Genomic DNA, 19318 nt, shown 5'->3' on the forward strand with positions numbered 1-19318 from the left:
TCCTACTTGCAATGTCTAGTGACATTTTTGGTTGTTGCAGCTTTGTGCAGGGGGCTGTACCTAGTTGGTAGAGAAGGAGATGCTACTAAATATCTTTCAGTGGAGAGTACTGCGCTTCTAACAAAGAATGATTGGATCTTAATGTCAGTAGTGCTGAGGCTGAGAAACTCTGATTTCCACTAACCAGACTTGGAAGCAAATGGTGAAGGTGGGTGACATAGAAGAGAAGACAGGAAGGAAATAAAAATAAATTGAGAATTACTGCAGGCTTGATATCCCCATCCATTTATGTTATTTCTTTTACTTACCCCTCATAAAACTACCCGAAAAAATTATAATTATTCTTGCTTTTATATTCTTTTCAGTCAAAGGGGGACTCTAAGGCTCAGAAAAGTTAGGTGACATGTTTTAAGTCACTTGACACAAGTGTGATTCTGAAGCCTATGATTTTCCTCATTGGGAGCAGGGAGACAATATTCCATCGAGGTCTCTGATTGAAGAATGGAGGTTGCTATCATATAACTGCTATGTTTTACCAATAGATTTATACAGATGAATGTTTATTTTATATCAAATAACCAAATAACTATGCACCTCTAGGACGGTTTTAACTTTGAGTCCTGGGAAGACTTTGCTTTGTATCCTGGTTTCATTTGGAAAAATATGGTTATTCTCCTTTGCGATGCTTTTTTTTTTTTTAATTTAACTCATACTTAAGAAACTTCACTAATCACACAGACCTTAGGCTACAATATGATATGTAACATAAAGGTCTAGACAGAGGGCAGTGTGCCATTGGTCATGAATTAAGAGCATATAGATAACAGACGCTCTAGACAGGAGGCTTTAGCTAGGAAAAATAAGTTCCTGAACTGTAAGTGGACATAAAAGTCTTACTGACAAAGACTGGATGAACTTTTTCTCTGGCTATCTTGGAAACAAAAATAGATTCTCATTCATTGGAACAATTTTGTACTTTTTCTCTTGGATATTCTTGTAAAGAATTAGTTTTTCTCTCTATGGCTACATGTTTGATCAAAAGAAATAAGTGGGATAAACAAAGTTCCATCAAAATTCAGCCTCATTGGGCATAATTAAACATAAATGACAAGTAGATAGCAGGACCTCATTCCTTCTCATTGACCTCTGACCTAGAATATAATACTCAGGAGTAGGGCCTGGCAACTTATATTTTCTATGAGGTCCCTAGGAGATTTTTAGTAATCCCAGTGCTGTGAATTCAGTGTTACATCATAATTACTTCCTGTTGATGATAGTTATCTTGGTGATTGCCCAACCCACCTGCTCTTGGGCCAATGTGGACCCCAATCCCAATCAACATTTGTTAGATTTTTAAAAAGGTTGTGTCCTCAAATGTGATGAGTAGAAATGGCTGTAATTAACTTTTATTTTTTAAAAAGATTGATTGATTGATTGATTGAAGAGAGAGGGAGAGCACAGAGGGTGAAGGAGAAGCAGACTCCTCGCAGAGAGCCCAAAGTGGGGCTTGATCCCAGGACCCTGAGATCATGACCTGAGCTGAAGGCAGAAGCGTAACCGACTGAGCTACCCAGGTGCCCCTGTGAATAACTTTGAGAAGTGTCAAGCTATTGCTATAGGAAAAAAGTGTAAGTGTTTTGTAATAGGGTTTTAAAATTCTTAACATTCAATCTTTCTGAGTCTCAGGCTCTTAATCTGGAAAATGGAGATGACAGTAAAATCCTTACTTCTTTTATGACTTGAAGGATAAAACGAGATAATATATAAAAGTACTTAGTAAACTGGGAAAAAAGTCAGACCCTGTCGGTATATTTTTTCACCATCTGACACTTTGTTATACTTATTATTTTTGACAACTTGGGTTTTGAACTTCACCTTAGTTTTAGAGAGTCATTTTGAATCTATGTTTTTTAAACCAAATTCTTTACCTGATGTATGAATCCCTCTACAAAAAAGATTTCAACTCTAAGTATATGGGCCTTAGGCCCATAGATATGTGTTGTTTAACTCACCCAAAGTTTAAAAAATTTTTTAGAAAAATCAATTACCAATACTTAAAAATCAAGAGACTTCTTATAAAAATTTGGAATTCTGATTGACATTGAAAAACCAGAACACTTAACCTAGGTATCCTCAGGGCAGCAATCAGTTCCTGCTAAGTAACCTTGTCTAGATCCTATAGGCTGGAAATTTGTCACCCACACTCTACAACAGAGTCTCTCAAAGTGTGCCCCAGAACCAACAGCATTTGCATCAAATTTGCGAATTTGTTAGAAATGGAAATTCTAGGGCCTCACTTCAGACCTACCGAATCAGAAACTGGAGCTATGGCCCAGCAAATGGTTTTATGGAACCTTCTTGGTTGTTCAGATACACTCCAGAGTTTGAGAAGTACTACCCTACAATATGCCAGTCAATTGTTCCAATGACTTGTTCCTGTATGTGTCTAGAGTCCCGTCACTCACTTTTGATTCTAATTGTCATAGAGTTCTTGACTTTATTGAGGCACAATTTACTTCCCTGTCATGTTCATTGTTGTGGCTTTTCCTTCCTTTGCTCTTTTGGACTGGAGATAACTAAGAAGAACAACGTCCTGTAGTCCTTAGCATTTTCAATAAACAAGAGCAGTTTGTGGTGACAGGCTCTCTTAACCGCAACCTGATAGAGCTCTTGTCACTCTTTGAAGCCACCCTTATTTTATTCCTGCCTTTTGACATCCTTGAAAAACTTCAATTCTTCCTCTTTCAAACCCAAGCAATTGTAAGCAGCCCCAGAAGGAATGCAAATCTGTGCTTTTATTTTTACATTCCCCTCCCCCCACATTGATTAGATAATTCTGATTTGTTTTATTGTTTTGTAGTAGAGAGTGAAAATTTCTAGAGATGACTCTCCATTGGTGTTCCCTCCTTGAGGGAAAATTCACAGCATAAGAACTAACTGCTATAATATGAAACCAATATTCCTGTGAGATTTGTAAATTAAATTTTCTTTCCAACTTTTGTTTAATATATTCAGTGTCACCTTGTAAGGCAACTGAGATAATTTTGTGTATCCTATCAATTTGTTTCTTGTTTGACATCTGTGTTTGTTTATATAGCTTTCAGAAGTGGAGAATCCTGTCGCCAATTAATGTTGATGGTTTTGAGTTAAAAGAGAGTATGTTTATAAATGAAAGTTTTTGTTTTTAAGTTGTGTTTTATTGTAGCTGAGTGTTTTCCAAATAAATATTCACTGACTTTATTGAATATTTCGATTGGGTAATGGAATTGCAGGCTTTCAGAGAAGTGGGGCTCAATTATAATCTTTATTTATGGGAGATTTCTCTGCCATTGAACACGGAGACAATCGAAAATCCATTAAGGGAATATCTTCAAACAATTGGCCAAGTATATATTTCCCTGTGAGGCTGAAATCTTGGCCTAAAGAAACTGTTCCAATAACTTTAACAAGGACATTGTTAAGGATATCGCCTATCAAAATAGGAATTCCTGATTTCTGATCTTCCAGATTGGCTGAAGACCAATGAGAGAACTTCTTAAAAATACTAACTCAGTCATTCTGTGGTGGGGACTGAGAAGATGGATTTCACAAACTGGGCCAGGTGATTTTTATTTTATTTATTTATTTTTATTTTTATTTATTTTAAAAAAGATTTTATTTATTTATTCATGAGAGACACAGAGGCAGAGACATAGGCAGAGGAAGATGCAGGCTCCCTGTGGGAAGCCAGATGTGGGACTCGGTCCAGACCTTGGGATTACGACCTGGGCCAAAGGCAGATGCTCAACTGCTGAGGTGCCCAGGTGTCCCACCCCAGGTGATTTTTAACATGTGGCTGGGTTTGGGGCCCACACATTGTGTTATCTGTGAAGATCCTGAAAAGAAAATTTCTCAGTTTGTAGAGAATAGGGAATGTTATAATTTTCCAAAGCATCTGCTGTGTTTTGATCTCATAGACATTATAAATCTTATAAATGATTGTTCTTCCCTTTTTGATTTGAATGGCCAGTAAGCTCAGAGCCAGTTTTGACTCCTATTAGCTTCTGTATAGTATGTTATAGAATTTTTATATACATTTTTATATACATTTTCTGGCTTTATATTAGCATTCTTCTGACTTTTTTTCATTCTGATGTCTCTGTTCATTTCATTTCTAATTTATAGCTTTTAAGAATATTTTTTGAAATAATAATAAATCTCTTTTAGTATAAGGCATAGTATCAATAAATACCATAATTATTGCAAAAAGACTGTCATCTAGGTGATGAATGGAGCTATTTTAGGGAGCATTACTTTGTAATCCTGAATTAACTGATGCCCAACTTAGCACCATATTTCCCATATGCATTGATTCTGAGACCATAAACCAGGATAGGATAAAGAATAGTAAACCAGGTTTGGACAGTAAACCAGCTTAGGAAAAAAACCAGGTCATATATTATATGGAGTTATATATCCTATATCCCACTTTAGGGGTTTTACAGTGCACATTACAGCTTAAAAGTTCTGGAGAAAAACCTGCAATAATGATATTAAAAGATCTTTAATCCAACACTTTCCAAACTTTTAAAAACCAAACTCCCTCCCTCCCTCCCCCCAAAACACATATTAACATTTCCAGAACAGTATTTAATTTGGGAAATACTGTATGATTGCTATGTTTATAAGTGTTGAATGTCAATATGGATGAAATGAGGAGAGTTATCATATTGGGTGAACAGATACAATCAAGCATAGCTTGTGGAAAATAAAGTGAGCTCTGAGTGAGTAAACGTTAGGAAGAGTACTCTGTCAACTGGCACTTGTGAAGAAATGGATATAACAAGGAGAAGAAAAAGCCTAGAGGGTAGCTGTGTTCTTGCAATTGCAGGAGGAAAAGCACTAAAAACATGCATTTGAAGTAGAACCAAGCAGAGTGGAGAGCTCCCAGCTGATCTCAGCTGGGGTTCCACGTTTCAGGTGCTTGGTGCTCGCGGCACCATATTAAGATTTTATGCAACCTGGGCACCTGGGTGGCTGAGCTGAGGAAGTGCTAGACTCTTGATTTCAGGTCAGGTCATGATCTCAGAGTCCTGAGATTGAGCTCCAAGTTGGTCTCTGAGCTCAGCAGGGATTCTGCTTGAGATTTTTTCTCTCCTCTCCCTCCCCCCCTCCACATTGACAAATGGATAAATAACATCTCAAAAGCAAAACGAAGTTACGCAAAGTAGATAGCTGTTTGAAGTGGAGCAGCCTCCAATGATAGAGGGAAAGTTGGGGGTGAAGTGGGGAGGTCTAGGGTGAAATTTTGGTGAGCTTATGTGTTCAACAGAGGATAAACTCATGAAGGTGAGAATCTGTGGATGTATGAAGAATTAAAATCCCTTGGAGGGCCCAGGATCTCCCTAGGTTTTGCAAACATGTCGTACCGACTGAGGATCTTCATCAGAATGTGAATAAATGGAATGTTTTATGGGTCCACACTACCTCACTTTTCCTATCTGTATTATTAGGGGGTACGGGGAGAAAGAGTTTTATTCTAGAAAAATTTTACTGTATTGGAGGAGATGTTTTAAGTGACATCCTATTAATTAATCACTTATTCACCCCAACTTCACATGTTAAATATGATTTTTAGTTGAATGAATAAAATTCGGGGGAGGTGGTGAGAAATCAACTTACTATAATTCATTCTGGAAACACTTACTGCGTGAAGGTATATCCTAAGTTATACACGGAAATAAACAGCGAGTCCAGCACCTACATCATTCAGGGTGGACCTGATGAGAGATGGACATGAACTTGGAAGGCCCAATACAGTCTGTCCACAAAAATTGTTCATGGAAGGGACTCATTAGTTCTCATAAGAGAGTGCTATCTTCTTGTCATGTCAATAAGAAAATCAGTTAATGCAAATTCTGTGGCCCGAAGAAGTGAGTGGGCTGAAACAGTTTCAGTAATCATTTGCAAAGCAATTTAAACTACTAACATCCCAAGAAGGGTCAATTCTATGATTTCTCTGTCATCATTACATTGATCACCTAAACCCATTCTTTCTGAGTGGCTGTATTTATTAACTGGAGATTTTCTCTGTCAGCGTTTCATTTCTACTTGAGAAAATCTGCTTCTTCTGAGACCTCTTTGTCAACTTCCCTTTCTTTAAATTAAATTAAATTTGTGGTAAAGTTTTTATCCAAATTATATTTTTTAAAATGCAGACATCTGCCTTTGCTGTTATTGGGCATGGAAATACTTTGTAACAAAGAGTTTGGGATTTTTTTTTCACTTATTCACTTATTTGGCATATGATTTTCAGAGAATATCAGAGGAGACTTAACACCATACTTGTCAACACATTTTTCTCATTTTATATATACTTCTTACCTTCTTCTACCTTATATTTCAAATGTTGCCTGTGCTATCTTAAACCATTTTGGTATTTTTCTCTTATGACTGGGAAGAGTAGAGATTTAATATAATACTTAGGTAAATCAAACAAAATATTTTTTGTATTTCTTTTCTTTTTTGGTGACAGCATTTAATTTGTACTCTGTTAGCAAATTTAAATTATGTAATACATTATATATTATATATATTATATTATATATTAGATACTCAAAATTATTTGTCTTATAACTGAAAATTTGAACCCTGTTACTAACCTCTCCCTATTTCTCTTCTTTTCTATTTTGTTTCTGTTTTCCTTTTTGATTCTATGTGTAATACCATGTGATATTTGTCTTTTTCTCTCTGGCTTATTTCACTTCTCTCTGGCTTCAATGCCTTCTAGGTTTATTCTTGTTGAAAATGACAGGATTTTATTCTTTTTTTATTTAAATTTCTTTTTCATCATGGTAAGTATACTTTTTAATCTCCATCTCCCTATTTCCCCAATCTACCCCCCCAACTCCCCTCTAGTAACCATCAATTTGTTCTCTATAGTTAAGAGTTTTTTTGTTCTCTCTCTCTCTCTCTCTTATCCTCTGCTCATTTGTTTTGTTTCTTAAAATCATATATGAGGGAGATCATATGGTATTTGTCTTTCTCTGAATTATCTTGCTTGGCATTGTATTCTCTAGCTTCATCCATGTTGCGGCAAATGGCAAGAATTCAATGTCTTTTATGGCTGAATAATACTCCATTGTGTATACCCACCATATCTTCTTTATTCATTCATCTATCAGTGGTCACTTGGGCAGCTTCCATAGTTTGGCTATTGTAAAAAATGCTGCAATAAATCAAGGTGCATGTATCCCTTTGAGTTAGTGTTTTTGTATTTTTTTGGGTAAATACCCAGTAGGGTGATTCCTGGATTATAAGGTAGTTCTGTTCTTAATTTTTTGAGCAAACTCCATACTGTTTTTCACAATAGCTGTACCAGTTTGCATTCCCAAAAAGAGTGCATGAGGGTTCTTTTTTCTCCACATCCTCACCAACACCTGTTATTTCTTGTGTTTCTGATTTTAGCCATTCAGACAGGTGTAAGGTGATATCTCACTGTGATTTTGATTTACATTTCCCTGATGATGAGGGATGTTGAGCAACTTTCCATGTGACTGTTGGCCATCTGGGTGTCTTTGGAGAAATGTCTGCTCATGGCTTCTGTCCATTTTTAATTATATTATTTGTTTTTTTGCTATTAAGTTGTACGAATTCCTTTTATAAATTCCTTAGATATGTGGTTTGCTAGTATTTTCTCCTATTCCATAGATTGCTTTTTCATTTGATTGATAGTTTGCTGTGAAGAGTTTTATTTTTAAGATTTTATTTATTTATTCATGAGAGACAGAGAGAGAGAGAGAGAGAGAGAGAGGCAGAGACACAGGCAGAGGCAGAAGCAGGCTCCCTGTGGGGAGACTGATGCGGGACTCAATCCAGGGATTCTGGGAACACGCCCTGAGCCAAAGGCAGATGCTCAACTGCTGAGCCATCCTGATATCCCTGTGCAGAAGTTTTTAATTTTGATGTAGTCCATTTGTTTATTTTTGCTTTTGTTGCCTTTGCTTTTGTTATCGAATACAACGTATTACTGCCAAGACCAACAGTCAAGTTGCTTACCTCTCTGTTTTTTTCTGGGAATTCTATAGTTTCAGGTCTTAAGGTTAGTCTTTAGTCCATTTTGAATTGATTTTTGTGTCTGGTGTGATTGTGGGCCAGTATCACTTTGTTGTATGTGACTGTCCAGTTTTACCAACACTGTTTATTGAAGATACTATGTTTTCTTCACTGCATATTCTTAGGTCCTTCATTAAAAATTAATTAACCATTCATGTATGGGTTTATTTCTGGGCTCTCTATTCTGTTCCATTGATCTGTGTGTATGTTTTTATGTCAACACCACACTGTCTTATTACTAGAACTCTGTAATATAGTTTGAAATCAGGAGGTGTGGTGACTTTGTTCTTTTTTCCTCAAGAGTGCCTTGGCTATTTGGGGTCTTTTCTCATCCTACACAAACTTTAGGAATATTTTTTCTATTTCTGTGAAAAATATTATTGGAATTTTCAATAAGAATTGTATTGCATCTGTAGATTACTTTGGGTAGTATGGACATTTTAACAATAGTAATTCTTCCAGTCTGTGAACAGGGAATAGTTTTCCATTTATTTGTGTTCTCTTCAATTTCTTATCAATACTTTATAGTTTTCATCATACAGATCTTTCATCTCCTTAGTTAATTTACAACAAAATATTTTATTCTTTTTGATACTATTTTCAATGGCATTGTTTCCTCAATTTATCTTTCTGGTAGTGTGATATTGGCATATAGAAATGCAATTGATTTTTGATGTTGATTTAGTATCCTCAAGTTTACTGAAATTGTGTATTAGTTCCAAGAGGTTTTTTTTTCCCCCTGAACTCTTTAGGGTTTCATATACATAACAATTAGAGACAATTTTACTTCTAACTTGGATGCCTTTTTTTTCCTTTATGTTGCCTAATTGCTCAGGAATGGACTTTCAGTACCACTTTGAATAAAAGTGGTGAGAGGGGGCATCCTGGTCTTGTTCCTGACCTTAGACTCAGGAGCCTCCTCTCACCTCCTCGTAATCTTCCAACTTCTGGTTTCTACTATATAAAAGAAAAATCATTCATTGAAAAAAAAATTTCTAAAGAAATCTCGGTTACCCTACCAGCCTACCCCAAGCCATTAGTAGTAACATTTAGTTTGCTGACTTAAGAATTTTTGTATGCAACTGGAACAATATATAGCTCCAGCTCTAAAATGAAAGTAGCTGAGGGAAGAGAAAACTTGAAGATCTGAGTTTACTGATCTTTGAAAGATTTGTCCAGTGTGGGAGCTGGACTTGTGGTCTGGGTAAACTATCCTAGCACTGTAATGCCATTTCTTTCCTGTTAACATTCAGGAAAAAAAAGCCGGAGCTGTAAAGGTAGGGAATGTGAGGTCAGGTGGTCTCATGGAAAGAGAACTGGCCTGGGTCTCTGAGGCACTTGTTTCTAACAATAATACTAGGAAATGGCAGTAAATTGAGTATTTCAAAAATTTTAGGATACTCTGGTATGCTTGCTATATCTTAGCTTACTTAATCTTCATAATGACCCTTTCAAATGATCTTATTATCCCTACTCTATTGGAAACTTAGGGCTACACATATAGTAGTGATGGGACTGTAATTCAGACTCAGAATGCTGCCTACACTCTAACTCTTGACTTTTATTACTACTTCTTCTTTCCTTTGCAGATGCCAGATAAGAAATGAAGTAAATTAACTGTTCAGTGATGTGATGATTATAGTGGTCAAGGTGGGCTAAGTTATAATGCAATTAATAGAATTCCCCAAATGGCAACATTTAAAATAACAAAGGCTTATTTCTTTTTAACTCTATAGATACAACATGAGTCAGCGAGACTTTCACTCCATATTTTCATAGTCCTCCTCAGGGACTCAGGTTGGTGTGTTACATGTCAGTTCTAACTCAGTGGAAATTCAATGGAAAGAACAAATATCATAATCTATACTCCTCAGCCTTGGGCCCAGGTGACAGGCAACCTATCACTTCCAACTTAGTGGGGAGAACCAGTTGCATGCCCCCCACCCCAACCAACCACAGGGAAAGCAAGAAGCACAATATTACAAAGAGAGGAGAGGCAAGAGGAGAGGTGGAGCTGTCAAATGGCAGCCATAGTGCTGCTGGGCTTGGTTTCCTTTGAACAGGATGATGCCATTTTCCTCTTCACTGTGGTCAGTCTCCTCTCACATCAACTATTTAGTATTTCTTGGGTTGAGCTACGTGAAACTTTGTTTCTCCACATAGATGGTCTTAGTCTCTGCCCTAGCTCTGCAACCTGTGTGCTGGTAGGTGAATTCCCTGACCTCTCCAGGCCTGGCTTTATCAACCATAAAATAAGTAGTCGGATTAAGAAATCTTCAAGAGAACTGCCAAATGAAAATTTTTATGACTTCATGAAAAGCAAAATAAATCCTTCTTTGATTATCTCACACTGACCAGGCAGGTAACATAGGCTATATATGGCTGTGGAGGCAAAATCCAGTAATAGAGAGATAAGCAAGCTGGTGCTGAGCCAGGAGAGAGATTAAGGATAAACTGCTAAGGTAGACCTTAGGCTTCAATCTGAGAATTCAGAGATGGGTAAGAAATAGTGAGAAAGAAATGATCAAATCTAGGATCCTCTAACTCTGTTTTTTAATTTATTGGTTGCCATTAAATGGTCAGCCATTTCATTTATATACATATATGTATAACATATGTACATATATTAATATATGTCATACGCATATACATAAAATATATATACACACAATTATTTTGAGGAAGATATTTAATGGTTAACTTTGAACTTTAAGCAAAAAGCCCCTTTTTGAGATGTCAGCAAAATACACAAAAGTTTATGTGTTGTGGTTTGCATAGTATGATCAAGATTGTTACAAATGTCTCTCACCTAGTGCCAAACTACAGCATGAGGTTTCTGAAAACTGAATAACCCCCCATCCGTTGCATTAAAAAACTACAGATAAGTGACAGCAACTGTCTTTGTAGACATGTTTTCAAGAATTCAGCTCATTCTCATTGTGCTAGCCTGCATTTTTAACTATATCCATCCTTTTTAAATTATGGCTTCCTAAAAAATACATTGGTTCATATATCTGGGTATGTGGATTTGCAAAGAGAGGAAAAGCAAGAGCAAATGCATGGGCCCCGGTGCACCACACGCAGTGTGGCAGCCCTCTTTAGGAAAAGGCCCATTACTGGTGGGGGAAAGAGTCATAGCAGGAAACCCTGTGCAGGCCCTAGGAAATGGCCGTGGTTGTAAACAGGGAAAAGGCTTCACTTATACATGCTCACCTGCTCAGATCTTCACACTGGTTGGCCTCCCCTGCCTCTTTACACCGTAATCTTACATTCACCACTTGCAGGGAACATGCCTGAAAGTACAGCTTGCATGGAGTCAGGAGAGGTGAGATGCAGAGAGGAATTTCAGGTGAGATAACTTGAGACCCTGGGTCCCCATCTATGGTAAGGACGAAAGTTGTTCTGTACTTTTGCAAAATGGCTCCTCTTTCTGCTTCTCTCCAATCCTGGTTTGCTTACAGATTCTAAGCAAAATTTTTAATTTTTTGCTTAGAGGGATTGATTATAGCCAGCTGTTGGGATGGAAACACTCATAGCAGCTCTATAATAGTTTTATATGTTAGCATGGCTAGGCTATAGCACTCCCTTCTTTAATCGAACACTAATCTAGTTGTTACTGATAGGTATTTTGTTGACCTGGTTATTCGCATCTGCAATCAGTTGACTTTAAGTAGATGAGATTACACCAGATACTATGGGTGTGCCTCATGGAATCTGTTGAAAATCCTTAAGAGCAAAGAAGTCAGGTTTCCTGGAAGAACAACATCAGTTCCCGTCATAGAATTTTCAGCCTGTTGGTTTGCCCTACAAGTTTGAACTTGCCCATAAAACATGTAAGCCAATTTCTATTTATCCATCTATCTGTTTATCTATCATCTACCTACCTATTCATCCATCAGTCTCCACTGGTTCAGTGTTTCTGGGGAACCCTGACTAACACAAACTCTTCCAAATTACTTGCTTGGTGGTGTAATTGACTAATAACAAGCACCATTTATGAAATGGTACCATTTTTTAAAAAGAGAAACTTAGGGTAGCCCAGGTGGCTCAGTGGCTTAGTGCCGTCTTCAGCTCAAGGCCTGATCCTGGAGACCTGGGATTGAGTCCCGCGTCGGGCTTCCTACATGGAGCCTGCTTCTCCCTCTGCCTCTGTTGCTGCCTCTCTCTCTGTGTGTGTCTCTCATGAATAAATAAATAAAATATTTTTTAAAAAAGAGAGAAACTTAAATTGTCTTCATGAGGTAGCTCAAAGGATGGTGCTGACTATTCCCACCTGTTCAAACTGGGTCTCACCTGGCATGAAACTCACACAATTAGCATTAGTGGTGTCTATTGATGGAGTAACCATAGACCTGGCCTAGAGTATAAATGCCAAAACCTATCAGCTATCTCTTAAGTGCAGAAAAAAAAAACTTTCCAGGTCAGAAGCAGGACATTTTGAATCTTAGAATGAAAAGGGGATCGCAGCCATCCTTCTGTCCAAATTCCTGAGTTCAAAGGTGACAAAACAGAGACCCAAGGAAAATGAAGTGTGCTTTGCCAAGCCACAATCATGAGAATGACAAGTTCTTAAACATTTGTTTTATCACTTGAAAATGTTTTAATATTTTTCTGTGTTGCTAAATACTTTGCTAAAGCACAATTGTTTTAGCTAAATAAAGTATTCCATTATGGATGTGCTACCTTAAACTAAGTATCTCTTTGGTGCATTTAATTTATATTCATATTTTCACTTCTAGAAATACTGTGATAAAGACCCTTATATGTAAGTCTTCTTATCATTCCTGAGGATGAGTTTCAAGAAAAGGGATTTCTGGATCAAAGGGTATGTGTGTCCTGAGGTCCTTAATCCCACTTAGAAATTGTTCTTCAGGAGGTCTTAACCAGTTTCCAACACTCAGCAATAGATGAAGGGGCCCGTGTCCCTGCACCCTTACCCATGCTGGATATTTTTATTAACAAATACAATGGACATGGAGTCTGTCTTCATTCAAGTTATTTATTAGCAAGGTCAAACTATTTTTTTCTAATTTTATTGGCAGTTGAGTTTTCTTTATTTTATGCAATTCTTTATGCACCTTTATTTTAGAATTTATATTTTATTAATTTGTAGTTTTTAAAAACCATAAGATCGAGTCCACAAAACAATGCCTGTGAACAGTAGGTGGTATTATGATTATTACTGGTATTGTCCTTGGCTCGCTATGGTTGTTGGTTATTGTGTCTGCTGCTGGGTGCTGGGTCGTATTTAGAAACTGGGAAGGAGGCACTGCCTGGGGTCAAATAGGTAAAAAATATCTCTATTTCTTTGGGAAAAATTCGCCGAAACATATCCCAGTTATGCTGTTGATTTTAAAGTCTTTCATCTGCATCCGTTAGCCGGGCCCTATTCTCCCTGGAATAAAGTAAAATGTGGTTTACGCTTCAGGCACATACATAATGGCATGCAAACCACTCCACTTCCTTACTTTTTTCCCTCTAACTAGGCACTGAGATTCTTTCTTTTTTGGGAAATTATGGCAATTGACCTCAGAGAATACATAAATTGCAAAGTGCCTCCCTTTTTTATATAGCATTTTACATTACTCCTATTTTTTCCCCTCTACAAAGTGTAAAATAACGTATCTTAGAATGGAATCTGTGTTGCAGTTTTTTATCTTTTTAAATATTTAGCAGTACCCAGTGTTTACTTTTTATGTTTTGTTCTTGAATATTGTGTTTTATAGAGGACTATCAAGGAATTTTCTTTCTCATTTTTATAGTAGGCCTCAAATTCTTGTGGCCTTGTGTTCATTCATTTCCCTGCTGCTGTGTTTGGACTCTTTCCCTAGGGCAGAAGTGGCACTTATGATGGGTCACCACATCACACAGCATTAATGACGAAGGCTGGGTGATAAATTAGGGATGTTTGGAATAACTCATTGTGAGTGACAGCTAAAAAAAATATCAGAGTATTTTTTAATGGTTGTTTATAGAAGGTTTTACCACCACAGGTGAGATAATATATGTAACTTGATATTATGGTTTCTGACACATAGAGGATGTTCCAAAGATGTTCATTGTCTTCAGTATCAATCAAAATTCTCCAGAAAAATAGAACCAATAGGATATACACACAGATGCACAGATGTAGAGACTTATTTTAAGGAACTGGGAATTGGCTCAGGTGATTGTGGGGCTGGTAAGTTTGAAATCATAGGGCAAATCAGCAGAAGAAACCCAGGTTAAAGTTGACATTATAGTCTTGAGCCCAAAATCTGTAGGTTGAACCTCAGGTTGGAAAGTCAGGCAGGATTTCTCAGAGTTAGTCTTGAGACAGAGTTTCTTCTTCACTAGGAGACCTCATTTTTGTTATGTAAGGCCTTCAGCTGATCAGGCTCATCCATATTCTTCAAGATAATCTCTTTCACCTACAGTCAACTGATTATCGATGCTAATCACATCTACAAAATATCTTCACAGTAACATCTAGACTAATGTTTGATTGAATGAGCACTGTAGCCCACAAGTTGACACATAATATTAACCATCACATGTCCTTTTACCTTCATCCTTTCCTGTACATAATAGGGAGTAGGGCTCTATCAGGGGACTAGGGGTCTTTTCCTACCCAGCCCAATTTCATGAAGTCACTGAATCCATTTACTAAACATACATAGCAAGAAGTTTTGGAAACATGGTAGGATAAGAGAAAGAAAAGAGAAAGAAGATGGAGTTTGTGTTGGTTGGAAAGTAAGGATGTGAGAGGTAGGGTAAGAGCATCCTAAGGAAGAAGCCATTGCTTTACTGGTATGGCCTCATTCTGTGTTTCGATGAATTTACAGTAGTTATAGAAATAGCGGGTCATGGGGAGGGAAGAAAAAGGACACACTGCCCCAATGCAGAATGTTAGAGGACTTCTCTGCTACCAAGTGGTAGGTGTCATGGACTGAGTGAGGTAAGGCATTCTGTATTCCTTGGAAGCATCGTCTATGAATTCTCAAGAAATGCCCAGATCCTTCTTCACTATAGCAGTATAGACACAGACCAGGCTCCTCTGGAGTCCAGGTTGAGGAGGGGCATTGGAGACACAATTGCTACATAGGAGAGAACGGAATTTGTTCTCCAAGTACAGAAGGAGAATGGGCTTGAATGAAACAAGAGTTCATCATGTGTTGCTGATGAAGTTACTTAACCTTTCAACTGCACTAAGTATTTAGACATGTAGGAGGATAATAATATCAACCCACAAACCCATTTAATAGGGCAAATGAGTTAAAACTCTGATATGATTTTAAATTTATGTCAATCAGTAAATTCAAAGCACAGCACTATAATTAGAAACTCACGATTGCCTGTAGAATATCCTTGTGGGCATAATTAATGCATATGGAAAATTTTTAGCAGTTATTTTAATCCCGAATAGAGCCTGGTTCAAATGAGTTGATTTCTCTATTATGAGTATAAAAGGCTACCTACATATAAGGTAAACTTTCTTTTTCTTTTCTTTCTTTTTTTTCTTTCTTCTTTCTTTCTTTCTTTCTTTCTTTCTTTCTTTCTTTCTTTCTTTCTTTCTTTCTTTCTGAGTAAACTTCCTTTAGTAATGATTTAGACTTTTCTGCTATTTCAGAAACTTGATGCCAATCTTTCTTAGGTGACAGTCAACAAATTAAATGAGAAAACTTTTGACTAGGTGCAGTTTGTTAATGTAGAACACAAATGACTATTCTAGGACTGACTTGACTACTAGCTTTATTAGATCATGCCATTTTACTGTGTATTAACCTTATTGTATACTTTAGTAAGGCCCATTTGGTATTATGAATATATATATTATATATACATGTGTATATATATAAATATAAATATATATATATGTAGATTAACCGTTTTGAGTCAGATAAGCAGAAACAAATCCAATAGCTGATTTTTCAAGGATTCTCTTATAACTTGCATTTGGGTGGCAAATACATTTGCTAATACACTTGATTCATTGCCTTTTGAAATACTTTCTTTTTAATGCTTGTTTATTTGAGCAATAGAGGACAAATGCACAGTAATCCCCTTCTTTTCAATGGAGGCTTTTCTGTTTTTAGGCCAAGAATCCCAAGACATCCCTAAGCTTTCCTGTATTAGTATTTACAAACAATGGTATGAAAGACTTAAATTTTCCTGGACTGTTTACATAAGAGGAAAAGATACAGTTTGGTAATAATGAGGGCAATGAATTTTGGAAGCTAGAAAGTCAGCTTTGTAAGTCATCTGTGGAAGGCTGAGCACTACATCTTCGCATTGTTAGACTGGTACTTGTTTAATGTGATTTTTCAGAAAAAGTTAGCGGAAAAGCTTCCCCTGTAAGCAGCCATATGACCTCCAGGAGGCAGATAAGAGAAATGTAATGGCACTACTTGATATAGCATAGGTTATATCTTTGGCAGTGATCCAACTTTTGTAGTCTTTATTCACTAGGGAGTAAAATTATTGCCTCATAAAACAAGGGAAATGTCCAGTTATTTCTTAAGTAGGGCCCTATTAACTTTACCACTGTCACCAGTTCCTTCCACAACATTAAAATCTTTCAGCCCTGTGGCAGGGAGGATGTTACATACCCAGATTTAATGATCCAAGGACAATTATTTTGAAAACATACATTTCCTTGAAGACCCAATTTTGAAAGAACTAATTTTTAGAATGATGTTCCAATGAATCACTGGATTCACAACAGCATTTTTCTTCAGAAACTTTTTGCCTACATCAAAAGTATCAGCCAGGATCTAAAAAAAGTGAGACTTGGGGGATCCCTGGGTGGCGCAGCGGTTTGGCGCCTGCCTTTGGCCCAGGGCGCGATCCTGGAGACCTGGGATCGAATCCCACGTCGGGCTCCCGGTGCATGGAGCCTGCTTCTCCCTCTGCCTGTGTCTCTGCCTCTCTCTCTCTATCTGTGTGTGACTATCATAAATAAATAAAAATTTAAAAAAAATAAAAATAAAAAAAATTAAAAAAGTGAGACTTAATGCTAAGGAAAATTGATTATTGAGAAAGAAAAGTTTGATTATCAGAATATATTACAGTGTTTCACCATAAAATCATTGAATTAAATTTTCATTTATTTGAAAATCTAGATAATTGGCTTCAGTTTCTATCTGAATATGGCTATTGTATAGAATATCCCTTTTAGGCCATACTGAGAGAGTCCCATTTCTTCTTGAGATAAAAAGATGTTGTTCTTGTCTATTTTGTCTGGGTGGGAATAAATTGGACCCATTTGAGGAAATGGATGGTTTCTCCACAAGAGAGAGACACTCATTTAGACTTTGCTCTAATCTGCCTTGGTCATATATTGTCAAGAACTCAAGAAGGACAAAGACCAGACTTAATCAAGGATGGCGTTAGTTTCTGATACACATATATTCCCTTTGGTTCTTAAGTTGAGCCTCTGATAACTAAACATTTGCATCCACTTGCAAATTTCTTTGCATCCTTTTCTAATTGTTCCTTTGCTGGGATTCTTGCATACAGCCGAGTTGAGTCTGGTGTCTGTACAGCAATATCTGAGCCGTTCTTGGCCAAGCTGTGATCAGCTCTATTTTGGTTAGGCTACATTACATGTGATGTGACTTCATAGTGTGTTAGCTAGATTCCTCTGAGGGTGGACCTGGAGACCAGGATTTTGATGATTCTAGGAAGCATAAGTGAGGTGGGAAGGAGAAAAAAAACAGGAAAGAGAAAAAACCAATAAAGTGTATGTGAGAGAGTGGGTTACCTCTTTGTGCACCTCGTGTTCAAGTCCACTGGAGACAATAAACCAAGATTCTCAGAATTGTCTTCTGGAAGGATGGGGACTGTTCCTCATTCATGGAGGATGACCTGAAAGAGTGCCAACCACCCCATTGTACTGGGCTGTGCCTGCAGTCTGCTGAGCAAGTTTCCATGGAGCCAGAGAAAGGACTCTGTCAGAGAAGCTGAGAGACACAGGTTTTTGGATGGGAAACCACCAAAACTGTAGGTAAACTTAGAGATGAGATGGGACTATGGGGAGGGGCACCAGAACTGTCTGCTACCAACAGTAAACTCTGCTCTGACAGTGCTTTGGAAGAGTAGAGGGCTACTTCTTTCACATCAAAGAAGTGCAGAAGTAGACTTTTTTTAGAGCCCTCACAGTCCTCAGATGCCCCAGTTCTTCCTAGGCCACTCTTGCTATCTCTAGGGTGGTTTGTCTTCAAAATCCAAAATGACAGCTAAATCTAGTCATCATATTCATATCCCAGGTAGTAGAATTTAGGATGGGACAAAGAAGGCCTGTCTTTCCCTTTTAAGGAGACATTCCGGAAATACAATAAACTATTTTTGTCTATCTTTCATCACCTAGAACTTAGTTACATCGCCACATCCTGCTATAAAACATTCTAAGAAATACAACCTTGATTGCATGTGGCCATGTGTCTAACTAAACATCATAGTTCCATTCCTATGAATGGAAGGGGGAGTGGGATGTTGGCAACTAACCATCCCTGCACTGTAGGATCTTTATCAGTCAGGCTCACATGGCTCTTGAAGGAGAAGAGATGGTAGCAGTGAATAGAGTAGAATTATATTGACCGTGAAATTGCCACATCATATTCATTTGGTAAGACCAATCATCTTCACAAACTTTAGATACTGACCGTGTTCACAAAAGTTTTAATGGATGATTTGATTTAAATGAAAAAATTTGTCCTTCTGTATTTTGCCTAGTTGTTTTGATAGTGAATCAGGGTTGTGATATTATCAATGGCAATAGTGATTGTCTTCGTCTGCTCAGGCCACCGTAACAAAATACCACAGTCTGGTTGGCTTCAACGACAGAAATTTATTTCTCGCAGTTCTGGAGGCTGGCAGTCCAGAATGAAAGTGGTGGTAGGATTTGGTTTGTCCTGAGGCCTCTCTTCTTGGCTTGCAGTTGGTCCTGTCCCACTGTGTCCTCACATCACCTTTTCTTTCTGTGAGCACCTCGCTAGTGTCTCCTACTCTTCTTAGGAGGAAACCAGTCCTAATGATTAGGACCCCCACCCTGGTGATCTCTTTTAACCTCATTTACCTCTTTAAGGGATCTACTTCCAAACATTGTCACATTGGGGTTCAAGACTTCCATATATGAATCTGGCAGGGGCACAATTCAGACCATAGGAGTGATAATAATACATACTTAATGCTTTTTAAGTATTGGGGCTGATGCTAAGTGTTTTACATAGATTCATTTATTTAA

The 19318-nt window shown here is 37.5% G+C and overlaps 1 long non-coding RNA gene across 8 annotated transcripts in view; it reads left to right on the forward strand.

Annotated features, from left to right (window-relative positions):
* Positions 1–1319: 1319 nt before the first annotated feature.
* LOC118351967 (uncharacterized) overlaps positions 1320–19318 on the forward strand; it is an 839933-nt gene continuing 821934 nt past the window's right edge. For 6 of the 8 annotated variants that reach the window (XR_007404911.1, XR_007404914.1, XR_007404913.1 and 3 more), the window contains exons 1-2: positions 1320–1628; positions 9831–9891. This is a non-coding gene — a long non-coding RNA (uncharacterized LOC118351967). The remainder of the gene's footprint in view (positions 1629–9830; positions 9892–19318) is intronic. The other 2 variants (XR_007404917.1, XR_004808293.2) reach the window with 1 other exon arrangement.

Source organism: Canis lupus, chromosome 22 (assembly GCF_003254725.2).
Source record: "Canis lupus dingo isolate Sandy chromosome 22, ASM325472v2, whole genome shotgun sequence".
In the NCBI taxonomy this organism is placed as follows: domain Eukaryota; kingdom Metazoa; phylum Chordata; class Mammalia; order Carnivora; family Canidae; genus Canis; species Canis lupus.